Source organism: Silurus aristotelis (assembly GCF_946808225.1).
Source record: "Silurus aristotelis genome assembly, chromosome: 10".
Taxonomy (NCBI): domain Eukaryota; kingdom Metazoa; phylum Chordata; class Actinopteri; order Siluriformes; family Siluridae; genus Silurus; species Silurus aristotelis.
The window spans coordinates 24,722,387-24,738,986 of NC_139583.1; the positions used below are offsets into that span (position 1 = coordinate 24,722,387).

The 16,600-nt window shown below is 35.9% G+C and overlaps 1 protein-coding gene across 2 annotated transcripts in view; it reads left to right on the forward strand.

Moving 5' to 3' along the window:
- Positions 1–16,600, forward strand: part of b3gat1a (beta-1,3-glucuronyltransferase 1 (glucuronosyltransferase P) a) — a 113,112-nt gene that overhangs the window by 59,097 nt on the left and 37,415 nt on the right. The window lies entirely within an intron of this gene.

Sequence of the window (16,600 nt, forward strand, 5' to 3'; positions counted from 1 at the left end):
ATTGGTGCTGGGAAGCAGAGGGGGAAACTATTGAAATATTCACAACAGGAAGTGATTAGAACATTTGGAAACTTGCCAAGCAGTCTAATAGTCTTGTAATGCCTGAATCCAAGAAATCACTAGTGGATAGAAAGTGGATCTGTGTAAAACACAGGATTAATAGATTGGCTCACAGCGGTTCTTATACTCACAGTGATATTCAGATGTTCTATTAATACATTAAAATGCGCCTTTATGAGTGTGTTATGGATTTGGACAATGCATTTGCAGCACCAACTAGATTCCACTGGTACCCACTAGTAACACAAAGCTGATAGGACATCATAATCGATATCGATAACTTTCTGCTAGCAACCTCAGCATGTGTGTATTATGTAAATGTGTAAGGCTATCGGTTTATGACATCCTGTGTCCACACATTTCTCATCATCACTTGTATATCTTGCCTGGAAGATGCTTTGGGAAAGATGTAATAATAATAAAAACATGCTTGTCATGTTTGCTGATTAGGATTGTTGCAGGAATATTTTGGGAGGTAGTAGTGGTTAAGGCATTGGACTCTGGATTGAATGATCACAAGTTTAAATCCCAGCATCACCAGGCTGCAACTGCTGGGCCCTTAAACAAGGCCCTTAACCCTCAACTGTTTTGGATGAGGCTGCCAAATGTCATAAATATAAATGAATACCGTAATTTCCGGACTATTAAGCGCACCCAAATACAAGCCACACGAACTGAATTTTACAAAGATTTTTATTTTGAACATAAATAAGCCACACCTGTGTATAAGCCACTGTATAAGTGTCTACACTGAAATTAATGAACTTTACACAGGCTTTAACGACAGACAGTGTCTGTTACACGGTGTAACGGGTGAAATATGTTGTGGCTCCTTTAAGAGCAGAGCGGCATTTTAGGAATAGCCTGCCACCGCATTTTTCCCGGTATTACTGCCTGTGTGCAAGGCCAAGGAATATGCCCATATTATTTTCTGATGCTCATTTCTAAGTTTCTTTGACTATCCCGTAACGCTGTTGCCAAGCAAAAATAAAAAAGCACGAGTTTCGGAAACCTGTCTGTGCTTATATGATTTCTGTTGCAACTGGAGTTAGCGAGCTATCCCATCACCCTGACTTGTACAACGGCTTGTATCTAAACTGTAGCCTACCAAGAAAGTCATTGTTCACTGTCTTCCTCCTTCCTTTCACAACTATTTCTCTCGAGAGTTTATCTTTTGGCATCGTCATGCGTTTAAAAATCATCATCGGTGCAGCTTTTCTCCCGATGCCGTGCAGCTCAGAACACAGGTGAAGTGCGTTTTTTCCCGGTTGTTTTCAGCGTGACGAATGATTCGCATTTCCTGTAGACAGTCCGAGTGAGCGGCAGGTCAAATGTCATAGGAACTTCATCCATATTTATGATGTGGTGCGGCCTGATTCAGTGGGAGCACAATTTAATATAAAGAGTTTCAATGGTTAACTTGAACCCGTTCGGCAATTTCATTGGTCTAATTTTATTGGGCTCAGTTTTTACTCGTGAATCTTGTGAAACCGGGAAAAACCCAGGAAAAATCCATATATTAGCCGTTTCGTTGTTTAAGCCGCAGGGTTCAAAACGTGGGGAAAAAGTACCGACTTATAGTCCGGAAAATACGGTAATATACTGTATATATTCAATATACATGCATTTTGCATTAGAAGCCCCTATTTTTACTTCAGCATACTCTGATTTATTATACTCTGATTTACAAGTTAATCTAGAATGATTGACAGAACTGTATAAGTGTTTCGAACCTTCTGATATTAACAGTCACCCTGTAAGCCCTTTACAGTGCCCTTAAAATGCCCTTTTCCCACACCTTACTTTAATCCTTTTTCTTTTTTTTTTTTTTTCTTTTTTTCTGAAATGCAGCATCCTCACTTTTTGTCAATTTTAAGCTTGCTCATGTGAAATAAAATCTATCAGCATCTGTTTGACTTGGCTAACAGGCTAAGAGAAATAAATGATTGCCTACGCTTGTCGAACGTTATCGAAACCTTTCGTTAAAAAATAGCAAAACATGTCAAACCAAAACGATGTTGCAAACATTTTATTGCTCTTGATAATTAGAAAGTGATTTAAAATGCTAGTAGAAGTAGAATCTATTAATCTGTTTTTTTTTTATAATTACAGCCAAGCAAGCAGCTGCTAAATGTAATTCTATACAAATTTACATAAATTACAATGACCAATACATGTGGTTGCTATCAAAGTTACAGATATTACCAGAATATTGTTTTTTTTTTTTTTTTACAGAGCATAGAAACTAGTAGTATGCATCAGGACTGGGATAGTGTAGGACACAGCAAAAATGATGCATTCATTAAGATGAACTTGCTGCACTGCACAATGTGAGCAGCTTGAAGCATGATATCACAGTATGGTCACAGTATATTTGTTTATAGTTTGAGGAAAAGCCCCAAGCCAACTTTTTAGAAAAAAGAAAATCTTTAAATGTCTAGACCAGTAATGAACTTTAGTGATGTAGCTGAGGTTGAGGAACTGTCAGAATCAGAATTTGCACAACATATCCACATCTGTCTGTTTTTCCAGTGTTATTTTATTCAAAATCAAAAATACCAAATAGAAATATGGAAGAAAACAGATATTGATACACATACAGATAGTGATATTGTGTGACATGCCTGTGTAGACATGGTGTATGACTTTATGTGTTGGTTGAAATGAGGTCAGTCTATCACTGTCCTGTTTCTCTGGAGATTCCAATTTCACAGGAAGAAGGGTAAAAGGGATTAGAGAGGAGTGACACATCTACTTATTTCAACCATCTGTGCAGTCTGGGCTTAGTTTTATTAGCGCACTAGAACTTAGGTGTTTTTTAAGGTGTGTGTGTGTGTGTTTTTGGCTGAATCAGTTATAAGGGCACAGTTGTAAGAATGGAAAGGTTGCTGTTTTAGAAGCTATGTGTACAAATGCTTCAGGAATCAAGATGAAAGCTGTGTTTGTATGTGTGTTTGCATGTGTGTGTGTGCGTGTTTTTGAATGTGTGTAAAGCAAGTAGTGCGTGCTGAAGATGCCTAGAGCGAGACACTCATTCTCCTGATGGAGGCAGGCAGCTCAGAGAGGACTGATTGAAGCGTTATCTGAATAAAACCCCTTCCGTTGCCATGTGCAGCCGCATTCTTGCTTTGTGCGCTTTGGTTTTGTTTTTTGGTTTTTTTGAAGATACTGTGGAGACCCAAGGGAAGAAATCATAATCGCAATCTCGCAGACGGCTGTTGATGCCTCCGGCCGTGATGTAACGAGAAATGCGATGATAAAAACGCTGCATTTTTCATTACTCATTTCCGATATGCGACCAAATGAGTAGGCTATTAGGTTGAAAGCTGTTATATTAGAACGATGAATGGACAGAAAGAACATCGGTCAGTCCTGTTTAAAGAATCACGAAATATTGATAAAGTGATAAAACTAATTTCTTAAGAGGGTAGGTGTGTGATCAGGGCTTTGTCTGAAGTGACAGACCATCTTTATAGATCTTTTGCCTAAATGCTTACTCAGTTGGTAAGCAGTGCTGAGAAAGGAGTACTTCTCAGTGTCAGCACACACACACACACACACACACACACACACACACACACACACACACACACACACACACACACACACACACACACACACACACATATATATGCTGTGAAAGCATCAAGAGGGTAAGACGATCATAAAGCATAGTACAGGCAGAGCCTTAATGAAATCCAGTTATATGAAAAGCATAATTATTGCACAAATTCACCAATAATTTAATATGTATAGGCAAAAAAACTTCACAGTCTCTGTCTTGCTGTTTTTGAAACAAGACGTACAGTAATTTATTAATTAAAAAGCGTGTACATAAACTATTACAGCATCAACACAGTCTTAACTATAACATACAAGGAGTAGGTTTTTCTCCTAAGTATCTGGTCGTGGTACAAAACCTCCATCAGTACATAATGCACTTTTTTGTTCCTACCTCAACAGGCTTTGACCACTTTGGTTTTGAATATATAATTGCTGACCAGAGCAGGAAAGCAAACAGTATTTTTTTAATCACCTTCTAATTATCATTACCATTAGAGATATTGTAGACTGAATTACAGTTTGCAGAGGAAGACAGGGTACACTGTAAATGGAAATTGGCAAATCAGTGGCAAGCACAAATGAGCTGCTGAACAGGACATTTTTAAATATAAGGTGGAGACAGAGGAAGGAAATAAAACCCGAAAATGTATGTTTTGAATGTTTCACCTGTTCCTAATGAGCTGCCTCATTAAAGGAAATAATTTACAAATATTCAAGTCATTGGAAAGGTTGGGAAGATGATCTGATTAGGAAGCCACTATGGTTCCTGTTGAGAAAGCAAAAAAATATACTTGTAAAATGTTTTCTTTGTTTGTTTGTTACCAACAATGTTTTTTTTAAATATAGTATACAGTATATTGACAAATATATTGGGACTCCTGGTTTATTCATTAGTATGTTTTTTTCCCAAACTGGTACCACAAAGTTGGAGGCACACAATTGTATCTTTGGAGGTGGAAGCATTAAATCTTTCCCTTTACTTTGGAGACCCAAACCTGTTCCAGGATGACCACTTCTGTGCACAAAGCCAACTCCATGTAGATATGGTTTCCAAGAATTGGAGTGGAGGATCTTGAGAGCTTTTCAATAGAGCTCTGAATTCAAACTATTGAACATCCAAAACCTCTTCAACCTACATCGGTAGCTTACTTTACTAATACCCTTGTGGCTGAATGACCAAAAAAATCTCCACAAGCAATCCTTCCAGAAGGGTGGAGGTTATTAGAAAAGTAATAACTAAAAAGGAACTAAATGTGAAATGTGATGTTTAAAAAGCAAGTACGTATCTTATTCTTTTTTCCATATAGTGAATGAGTAGAGCTTTAGTTGGTCTTCTTTAATACACCACTGGGTCTAAATCCAGGTCATCCGAAAATGACTTTTATATATACAGTATGTATGACATTATAAATGTAGTAAAGCGAACAAACAACTAAACAAACTACCAATAGTACACTCACACCTTCATAATTATAATTCTTGTATAGCAATTTGGCTCGATTTAAAGTCAACTCTAAATGCAAGAACAGATTAGTCCTGGCCACTAACAGACCATTTAAAAAAGATTGCTCGCAACAAATTAGATGGTACAACACACACTAGGGAAATCATTTCATTGATTAGGTATTGATGATGTGTAAGTGCAGCCTCTCAGTGCATTTATGTTTGGCAGACGCTTGAAAAGCATTTTACAAGTAAGGCAGAATTTAAGAATAAAGCATAGAAATTGAAGACTTACAGTAATGGCTCTCAATGGCTCAATGACTGGGATTTGAATCCTCAAGCTTCTGGTAAAAAGAACGATGCATTAATGTTGATGTTATTTTGATACAGTTGTATAGTTTTGTGTGAGCAGGCTTTATAATCACTCATATCATTTATACTTATTGGTGTTGTTTTTTTTGTTGTTGTTTGTCGTCAGTGCTTTGCTTCGGTTGCTCTATCTAAACAAATAAAACCATTTTTCTATTATATTTCTGTGCAAACTAGCCTGAAATACACGTCCGATTTTATTTTTAGATCTGCTGTATATTCCACAGACAAAGTGATGTGTATAGTGCAGCATGTCCCTGCAGAGTTTTTGAGTCTCTGAAAAATTAAAGTTATATTATATATAAACAAATATAAGGTATTATTATATAGGTTTTATTATTATATAATGTTTAAACATATATATTTTAACTGTGTTAATTTTGCAAGTTTTGTTTAAATGATCATTCTGCATCATAACTAAAAGTAAATAAGTAAAAAAGACACATTAGTAAAATGGCAGTTTATATGGCAAAAAACAAACAAAAACAAAAAAAACAGTTGATTTGTGAGGTATTATTTCCTAAAATACCAATCGAATTGTACACCTCAACACTGCATTAACCAAGATCAACACAACAGCCTCTTCAACAACAAAGATAAAATAAAAGCAGAAAAAAAAGACAAATAAATTAATCTTTCAAAAAGGTATATTTAATGAACAAATTGAAAAACACCATCATGTCACAAAGTTTTCAATGGAAAAATAAAATGAAAGTAAATCATTTGAGATTAAATTAAACCAAATATCCAGACCTGACTATGATTTGGTGCACCTCACATTCTCAGATAGGGGCAACATATTTATTTAACTTCAACAAAAGCTGGTTCTCAGCATTTTTTATTTATTTATTTTAGCTTTTTTTGGACTGAAAACGAGGCCAGCGGTGCTAAAAACAGAAGTGAAAAATTGTAATTGGTAACGCTCATTGTCTATTAAAATATAGTGCAATAAAAAGTGCATATATTGAATCATAAATGTAGTTGAGTTGAGAGGAAAAGTTGCTTATATTTTTGATACTTAGTACAGTCACCAAAATATTAGTTAGTACATTAACAAAGTACATTTACTCACATACTTTACACCACTGGCTATATACTGTATGTATGCAGCTAGATGTACTTATGTATTTCCTTTTTCTTGGAGCTGTACTGAGGAGACATCTGCCTTTCAGAACCACTAGATGCCTGAAGAGAACCGATTAGTCAGTTCAAAGTAAACAATATATACACAAATATAAAAATACTCTGGTATGTAACTAGTTGGGGGTCTTAGCATCAGTGCACGTTTAAAAAGGCACCCACTCATAAACAAAGCTGTTTTCAGATTTCATCGAAGTTACTCACGAAACCAAATGATTCTCACTAAGTAACACAGGGATTTCTCCGGCTGCGGAGAAGCCACATCTCATCTCTGAAGAAACCGTTAAAAGTTGTAAGCGATCGCAACACCACTGGCGCGGAAGAGAGAGGAAGTTAACACCAAGTTAACATGGCCAAGTTTACATTGCTGGCTCCATAGCCATGCTAAATAGCTAGCTAGCTGGCGGACGGACAGACAGACGGACAGACAGACAGACAGTCCGACCGACAGATAGATCTTTATATTTTTGTCTTTTGCACAATGAACTCTAATTATTGTGAATAAATGTATTATTTGCATGAAGCAAAAGTGCAGAAAAACCCAGTAAACAGAAACACCATGACTTTGAACTGAAATGCTGTGTAGAGACAGGAGGACGTCTGCCTGCTGTCTCCCCACATGACTGATCACTTCCCAGAGGTCTTCAAACTCTGCCAATGTGTGCTTCATCTAGAGGTTTTTCTTTCTTCACTCTTTAATGTGAAATTAGATCACAAGTAATTAAGTGCAAGCGCTCTCAAAACAACATTTCAGTGATTTTTATAGCCATGCATATATCCATTAACATCTCATTCCTCACCATATCCAGGCAGAAGTGTGTTAAGACCTTTTACCAAAAATGCTGCCTGTCAGTTTTTTACTTTGGTTTAAAACTTTTAGCACATACAGGGATACATAAAGGAATACTTATACTGTAGTTTAATCTTAATAATCATGCCAAAACTCAGTATGTACTTAATTTTTAACAGCAGATGTTCTCTAAGTGCTGCCGTAATTATATTATATGTCTAATTCTATATCTGCTGTTCACAAATCAAAAGCCATTTTTCAAGCACTTTTGAAGTAATAGTTTCTTTCAGAGGCTGGGTTATATATTCAGCATCATATTTACTTCCATGTGTGTTTAGCATTTAGATTTCTCACGTTAAAACTTCAAAAAGTTACTTTTTGCCATTTATTTTTTAAATCTCGGCCATTTTCACTGGTTTAGGGTTTTCCTGCTTGGCCTGAAAGAACAGTGGACAATTATGGAATATCTTTCGGTGCAGCCCGCATGTTCCAGGACAATCCGTCCACACAGATCGATTCCCCAGTTTCCGCCCGAGACTTCTCTATTAATAGGCTCCATGTCTGCTATTCATTTAAGAAGAGAAAGAGTGCTTTCATTCTTTGAACCGAGTTTAACCTCTGTGACCAAGACCTTTCGGATATCGACTGCAAATTATTCCACCTCGCATCTGATTGCGGTTTCTTACTGCACGTGCTGGATGGGCATTTATTAGCGTAAAAACAAAAAGGCTTTCAGGCTACTCTGGTGTGTAGGGAGTGTACGCATTCATAGCTGGCAATACTGGGCTCCAAAATGGTGTCAGTAAATTTCCTGTTGATTTATTCCTTTCTGATTTATTTTTGCTCTATTGTTAGATTGCAAAGTAATATCGAGTCACATAATTCGCTGTGTTGTGTTACTGTTAGCACCCAACTGATATATTGACTCACTAACATTATCTGCCCGTGGCGTGTTGGAGTTTGTCGATACTCTTAGAGAACTGTTTAATAACAAAAGCATTTTTTTTTTTTTTTTACAAAAAAAAAGAATTTTATACAGTTTATTGAACAGTGTAGGAGTCTACACTATTTAGCCCTACTAAATGGGTTCTGCTCTAAATCCCCTTGCCCAAAAAAGGTTTCTTTTACGTACAACACTTCCTGAAAAGATAAGTGAAAGAATCATTAGGTGATGCTGATTTTAATTTCTGTCTGTATTTTTCCACAACACATACTGTATTATCAAATTTTTTGCACTTTTTTACAACTGGTTGCTGAGTAAGGGGGCTTAAATAACGTACAAAATACATATATCGAATATATACAAATATTTAAATATATACAAATATAATATAGAAAATTATGAATATAGTCATTCATGCTTTTAATGTTAGTAAATTTTTTATGATGTTTAAAAAATTTTCATTTATACACTTCAATGTTTTTTAGCAATTGCCTTTTTTTTAAACTATATTATTAAATAATAACACACATTCTTTTTCCAGCTTATAGTTACTATTATTATGGAATGTGCCTAAAACCAAGTGAGCTCACATTTTTAGTAACAATTAACAACATTGCCTGAACAAATTTAATTTTTCTTCATTTGTAAATTTACATTACTAAAAAAAGCACAGAGTTCATCTGTCCTGAAGTTTTCTCAGTTGCTTTGGAGCATTTCTCGAATCATCCTTAATAAATTACAAACCAGGAAGAGCATTCTCAAAACAATTTCTACAAACAGCACAATACATTGGATTTCTTGCAAAAGCCTGTACTTTTCTCAAATCCTTAGTTCATCTCTCAAAAGTAAGTATTTGTGTCAATGAACAACTCATTCCCATCAGAATGAAAAGTCTTGTTGTCATTGTTCACAAACAAAATTCTCAAAATGTTTAGGTATGTTGTCAGTATGATGGCGCACAGTTTTAGTATTTCTTGATATAAATAGTTGAATTACAGTGACTGAAAATGACAAAGTTTACAGTGAGAAAATTTAAATTTATTTTGTATGGCATCTATAAATTTCAGCAGCAGAAATTCATTTATTTGATTGCATATTTGATTTATACAATTGTTTGTTTGTTTCCTAGTAGTTAATCTAAAAATTAAATTTTCAGAATGTATAATTCTTTGTTTTGCTTTGTCTGTATATACTCCAGTTAAAGGTTCACAAGATTCACCTTTGACCTGTTTTAGAGAATTAGTTGATTATTGGTTGATCTAATGCCGTTCACTCTCATTCATTAGTGAACGGCTTCAAAGATTAATTCAAGATTCATCTGCACAATGCATTAATTCAAGTCACATTTACAAAAAAATTTAAATTTTAGGACATGACAACTGGTTTAACTATTTTGCATTCAGTGACTTATGCAATGAATTGATGCTAAGATGTTTTGAGGGTTGAGACTATTCAGGGAAAACCAATATAATATATTTTTATCACCATGACATAAACAACTGATAATGTAGGAAACAGCAGACACTTGTACACAATCGATTAAATGATGTACAAAAGCATTCGTAATTTAATCATAATGAATGATGAGGAGGTTGAACAAGTAGTTTTAAAAATGTCATTACTTATCTAAGAAACGCTCCAAAGCAACTGAGAAAAAACTGTAAACCAATCATTCGTCATGTGTGCTATGATTCTTTTTGTTCTGCACAATTGTGTCTAATGCCTCTGGATATAGTAGCATTAAAATTCCATTTTACTTCAACTTGGAGACCCAAACCTGTTTCAGCAAGTCAGCTCCATTAATATGGTTTACATGGTTTAGAGTGGCTCTTGAGTGGCCTGCTAGAGAGCTCCAACTTCAACCCTGTTGAACACCTTTGGATTAATTGGAGTGTTGACTGCACCCCAGGCCTCCTCATCCACATCAGTACATGACTTTATTCTCAATATCTCTCTATTCAAAAATCTCCACAAGCATCTCCCTAGATGATATTATAACACCAAATGGGGACTAAATGTGAAATGGGATTTTCATAAATCATGGTCAGATATCCACAAACCTTTGTCTATACTTTATAGTCGATACTGTATGTCCATATTGTATATAGCAGCATTTACATTTGGGAGAGATAGAAACAGCCTTGTAATGAACTAAAAATGCTAAAACTATTTAAATTAAATAAAAAAAAAAAATGTTTAACATTTTTTTAATTAAATTAAAATTTATATTTTTAGTATCTTCATGTAATTACTAAATCGTGAGCACCGGTTAGTACGTTGTGTAGACAAAAAGAAAAGAGAGCGAAAAATACTCAGCTACCACTACATCAAGAGAAAAGAGCTCAGAAAAAGACTCCAGAAGAGCAAGAATTGAACAAAATGTGAGCTGCATACACTCGCAGATTTGCACAGGCCTTCCTCTGGAGAATAAAAGTTCAGCAGTTGTAAGGCTTAAAGAACTACAGCAGTAGTAACAATCCTCCCTAATGCATTTATGGTGCCTCCACTCACTGAAGCAATGACGGAAACATTAGTGAAATCTGTAGTAGATTCGTTTTTTTGCTGTTTTTTTTTCTCACACAAAAGTTGACCAAACAATGAACCATATGAGTTTGTCTGCCTACTCAGGCTCAATTTAGAGCCATCAAGTCATATTTTCATTTGATTCAACATTAAGATTTTCAAAGTAATGCATTCTATATATCTATATGCATCCCCTGCAGCATGCAGCATCTTGTTAAAAAAATAAACTTGTCAGTAAAACAATAGGGAAAGAGAGAGCCGTTAATAAAGGAATAATATATTTGTAACAGTCAAGATTTTATTTCTTACAACAAATAGCTGCTAACAGAATATAATTTGTTTTTACCTCATCTACTAAAACAGGTTGAGATTTTTTTTTTATAGTTAAGCAAACATGGGCACACAGGCATCCTTCTTAGCCTGACTGATCAAACAGCACGAATAGCAAAATATCCACACATTCAAATGGTCTTTTTCTTTTGTGTAAATATAAGCATTAAATGTCACTGTAAATACAGTATAATGTGCGCATATGAGTATGTATGATACATAAGGATCATTATGTAGGATGTGTTTAACGTGTGTTGCGTAGGATGTGTTTGTAACGTGTAAGTGTAATTTACCATCACATTTATATACTGTATGTAAGCATGTATATTGCGATTGGTGTTGCTCGCAAAACCATGAAAACTGTGCTTAAAATATGAAACAAATCAATAAACTAATTAAAAAATATATATTTTGTCTGAAAAACGGAAATGAAACCACGCACTTTGGGAAAATGAAAACTACAACCCCAATTCCAAAAAAGTAGTGTAAAATGTAAATAAAAAACAACACATTCTTCCATTTAGAAAACTTAATTTTTTCAGTGCAGGCTTTGCATATTCAAACAAGAAGATGCTAAATGCATACTGTATCTATTACAATAGCATGACTTCATAGTTCTGAACTGGCCTAGACTGGTCTAGACCTTTCACCATTTGATAACATTTGGTGCATGATGAAACAAAAAATACAACACCCAGAACTGTTGAGCAAATAAAATCCTGTAACAGACACATATGGGACAACATTTCTTTCCCAAAACTGCTCTCTTCTGTTCCCAGATGTATACAGACAGTTTAAACATTTGATATGTTTTCTATTTTCTATTGGGAATAAAATATGGATTTATGAGATTTGCAAATAATTGCATTCTGATTGTGATTTATCAACATCTCAATCCACATTTTGTTCCTATTTACTGTTATAAAAATCTCCACTCTTCTGGGAAAATGTTCCACTAGATTTTGGAGCAGGCTTGTGGAGATTTGTGCTGATTCAGGTACAAGGTTGTTATTAAAGTCAAGTTCTGATGTAGGTTGAGAAGGTCTGGTGTGCAGTCAGCATTCCAGTTTATTTCAAAGATTTTCCCTTCCAACCCATGTAATCCATAAGTACATGTAGCTCTTTTTTTTGTGCAAAGGGGCAGTGCCATGCTGAAACATTTGGGTCTTTTAGTTCAAGTGAAAGGAAAATTGACACATATCCAAAGACATCCTATACAATTGTGTTCTTCTGACTTTCGACTGTAGTATCAGTTTGAATAAGGACCACATATGGGTAGAAAAGTCAGTTGTCCCAATCTTGTGTAAGACCACCACCACCACAACACTCAATTAAATTTTTCCACAATTTGTAATGTTACAGCAAGGATGAAAATAGAGTAATTTAAGAGTCAGAAGATCCATTCAATAGAGTTGAAATTCTGATTACTGGTATAAAGTAAAAAAATAAAAATCACCATACCCAAGTTCCCTGACATATAAATGGAGCATAATTTGTGTGATATCTTTTCTTGAATGTTTCTTAGTAGCTAAAATTTGGACCGAAAAACAAACACTAACTTTATTAAGCTCTAATAAATAACAGTTTTACTAGTCATCTTCTATCTTCAAGATATCTGGGTCGAAGTTCCATGTAGAGTTCCATACAAAGCTGTTATTTAACATGAATGAGTAAATATCCAAGCATTGTTTGGGTTTTATTTTGTTAATGAGATTGTTAGAAACGAATTTCAGAATCCTTTGTTCAAGCTTCGTTGCTCTTCTGTGCAAAAACTGTTTGCGACCTTTCATGCACCATAATTGTCCAGCATGAACCAGCAGGAGCGAAAAGTGCAATTTCCGGCCTTCCTGCAGTTTACGACGGATTGGTGTATTATCCCACTCAGCTTGTACCCTGACACAAATAACGCACAGTAAAATTAGGGACTCCAAGCATTGCAGCTGGCCGAGCGTTAAACCGATTACTCTGAGATTTATCGCACAGGCTACCGTATGTCATCGATTAATCATTAGCATGATTAATATGAAAGCGTATCGTAATGAAATATGGACAGGCATAAAACTGTGCAGTAAATAGCAGGCATTAGGGCGTGTTGTTCAGGATGCAAGTTTCTAATCAGCAAGTATGCGCTTCAAATAATTACACATTCTGGGTTCAAATGCAATCATAAGTCCTGCTCTGCAAACAAGATTCCAACTTTTGTGCTGTTATAAACCTCTGCAGATACACAATATCCTTTTCTGGTTTAAATAGTGCTTTATAAAAGGGTTTAGTAATCAGTCTTCTGTTTTTATTTTTTTTTTTTTTAATGAGAAGGAAACAACAAAAGGGAAATGTTTGTGTACTCCTGCAGCATGGGAGCTGCTTATAATGATCATGAAATGCTTTTGGTTAGAAGATGTAAAAGTTAATCAGGTCAGTAGTACTTGTGCCACTCATTGTGCTATTTATACTGAGTAATTTACGGTGTACGAGTCTCATCTTACAAAATTACAATGTATGTTAATGTAGGTTAATCTGTCAAATATTAGATTTTGTTAAAGCTTTAATTCCACTGGGAATATAACTCCATGATTGCTTTCCAATTAGGTTTTGTCAATATTTATGCCAGGAAAGTCAGTCATACTTAAAGATAATTTCATTTTACTTTAAGAAAATGTGAATGAAAAGAATGAAATGGGACAATATTTCTTTTCTTAAATCATAAGCATAAGAAAATCCCGAGCCATGAAATAACCATCAAACAGTCTAGTCTAAAGTCTAGTATATTGGCAATATGTTGTCGCATAAACATTATCTGGAGTAATTGTTTCATTAATCCCTGCAATTGTGGTTTAATTAAGTGATATTGCTGCCACCTTCATTACACATTACTCAGCAGTTGATCCATTTAATTAGCATTTTGTTTTAATATTGTGCACAGGCAAATGATTGTGTGGCCATGAGATACTAATTTGAGCTGGTAAAGTCATAATGTTTGCTCAAGATGATACCTATTTTTCATTATTCTGGGTTGTTGATTTAAGAAAAAAAAAATGGCAATACTTATTATTTGCTAATTCGATGCGCTCTGTCAATAAAAAAAACATCCCTAGATGGATACATGGACACTTTAACATATACAGCAATTAGGCAAAACTCCTATCAATAACCTTTAGCATATCAACAACTAGAACTTTCCTGGGAAGGATTCCCTTTTTATTTCGGAGCATTGCTCTGAGGATTTGTGATCGTTCAGCTACAAGGACATTAGTTATATCAGGTGCTGATGTTGGGTAAGGAGGTCTGGGGTGCATTCAACATTCCAGTTCCAGGTTCAGCTCCAATCCAGTTAATCCAGGTGATCACTAGGGTTGAGGCCAGTGTTCTGTGCAGGACATGCAAGGTTTTCTACTTCAATGTTGTCTAGATTGTTTTGTTTACAAAAGCATTGTCAGGCTATACAAAGGCATTTGATAAGACTGTATGCTTCAAATTTACAGTGCTGCAATGGTTTGGGAAAGAACTACATATGGGTGTGATGGGCAGGTGTCCACAAACGTTTGGCTCCATAAGGCATGTGTTAGTTGATTTTACAGAAAACCCTGTAAAAGTGCATTTAATGGGTATGCAAAGTATTCAAAAGCACTGCATATTAATAAATCCTGTGGTTGAAATCGTAAGGTTTTGTAGGTGATCTTTTAATGCCTACAATTGCAAGCTTTTCAAGGTCTGCACTGTCTGCAGAAAAACTATAATCAGGGTAATATAGCAGAAGACACATAAATGTCAAGCACTGTTCATTCTTATGTCAGGAAAGGATGGAATACAAATCTACACTATGTTGCCAAAAGTATTGGGTCACCTTATCATAAGTACGGTATGTGATTTTTGAGCAGTGTATTCCACATTTAGTCCCAATTCGCTCTTATAATTCCCTCCACTCTTTTGGGAAGATGTTCCACTAGATTTTCAAGTGTGCTTATGGATATTTGTGTGTACATCAACCACAAGGGTATTAGGTAGGTGTATGTGAGGAGAGATGTAGGTGAGGTGATGAGGCCTGAGTTGCAGTAAGCGTTTACATTCATCCCAAAAGTGTTCTGCAAGGATGAGGTCAGAACTCTATAGCAGGCCTCTCAAGATGTTCCTCTTCAAAGCATGTAAACCATATTTTTAAGGAACTCACTTTGTGCACAGGGGCATCACCATGCTCGAAAATGTTTGGGTTTCCAAGTTCAAGCGAATGCAAAATTGTATTATAACACATCTAAAGACAATTGAGTGCCTCCAGCTTTGTGGTAACAGTTAGGAAAAGAACCACACATAGCAGGAAAGGCCAGGTGACTCAATACCTTTGGCAATATAGTGTATGTGTCAAAAAGCTTGAAATTGTTAGTCATACATGCTTTCAGAAGTACTCTTACATAGAGTAACCTAAGCCATAATTTCTGCTTCATATGAGCTATTTTCTTTTTTCTTATGCGAAGGTCCACCAAGAAGAGATCTGCTCCAAATTCAAACTTGCTCTATGATTGACTAGAGCACTGATGAAATGATTACACTCACCCCCAACCCTGTGGCATCTCTGACCTCGCCGACTCCATTAAAGCTCTTGCACTTTGTCTTCTTCAGGAATTTATCATGGGAAGGCCTAATTGGAGCCATTTTCATGTGTAATGTGGCTGTCCCATAAGAGTTAATTAGAGTTCGTGCTTCCCTCCAGCCGCTGTTTAATGGTTTTGTCAGAAGCCAGTAGAGTTTGCGCTTGGGTGCCCTGAAGCACACTAGTGCTGTCACTGAGCCTCTTTTCAAACCTGGAAAGAGCAGAAAGGCAAGGAGCCATGCAGAAAACTGTGACAGCTGACACAGGAGGATGTACATTTCTGGCTGGATTATTAGATTTTTTTAGACTTGGGGCTTCAGTGTTCTCATTCTGCCTAATGTGGATTAAATAGAATTGCACACAGGGCAGCTGGAAATGTTCTTCATTTAAGTGTAATCCTACAGTTCATGAAATCGCTTGTAGTAAATCTTTCCAAATCTTTTCTTGGGATTTCAAACTTCTCATATCCCCCTTGAGTACTCCTCTCGTGTCTTGCATTATGGTTACATATGCCTTTACTCGTTTCCTCTTTCTGCCGTGCTGTGCTCTCTATATTCTTTACAGAACCTCTGCTTGTTCGGTGTCACACTTTCTTAGAGATGACATCAGTAATGTTGCTGCAGACTCAGGTTTCTCAGCAAAATCATCGCTCAAGCTTGCGAACCACTGATACAGCATCTTGGGTTGCCACTGATCCCCGGCATCAGTGTGTCAGTGTTTCTCCACATTTCAATGTGACTTGACTGTGCAGCAGTGTGAAATGCCAGTAACTGCTACACAGCATATTTGGAGACTTTTCGGGTCAAATCTGAGCTATAACCCGATGCTGCATGGCATTTTCCTGCTTAATAAA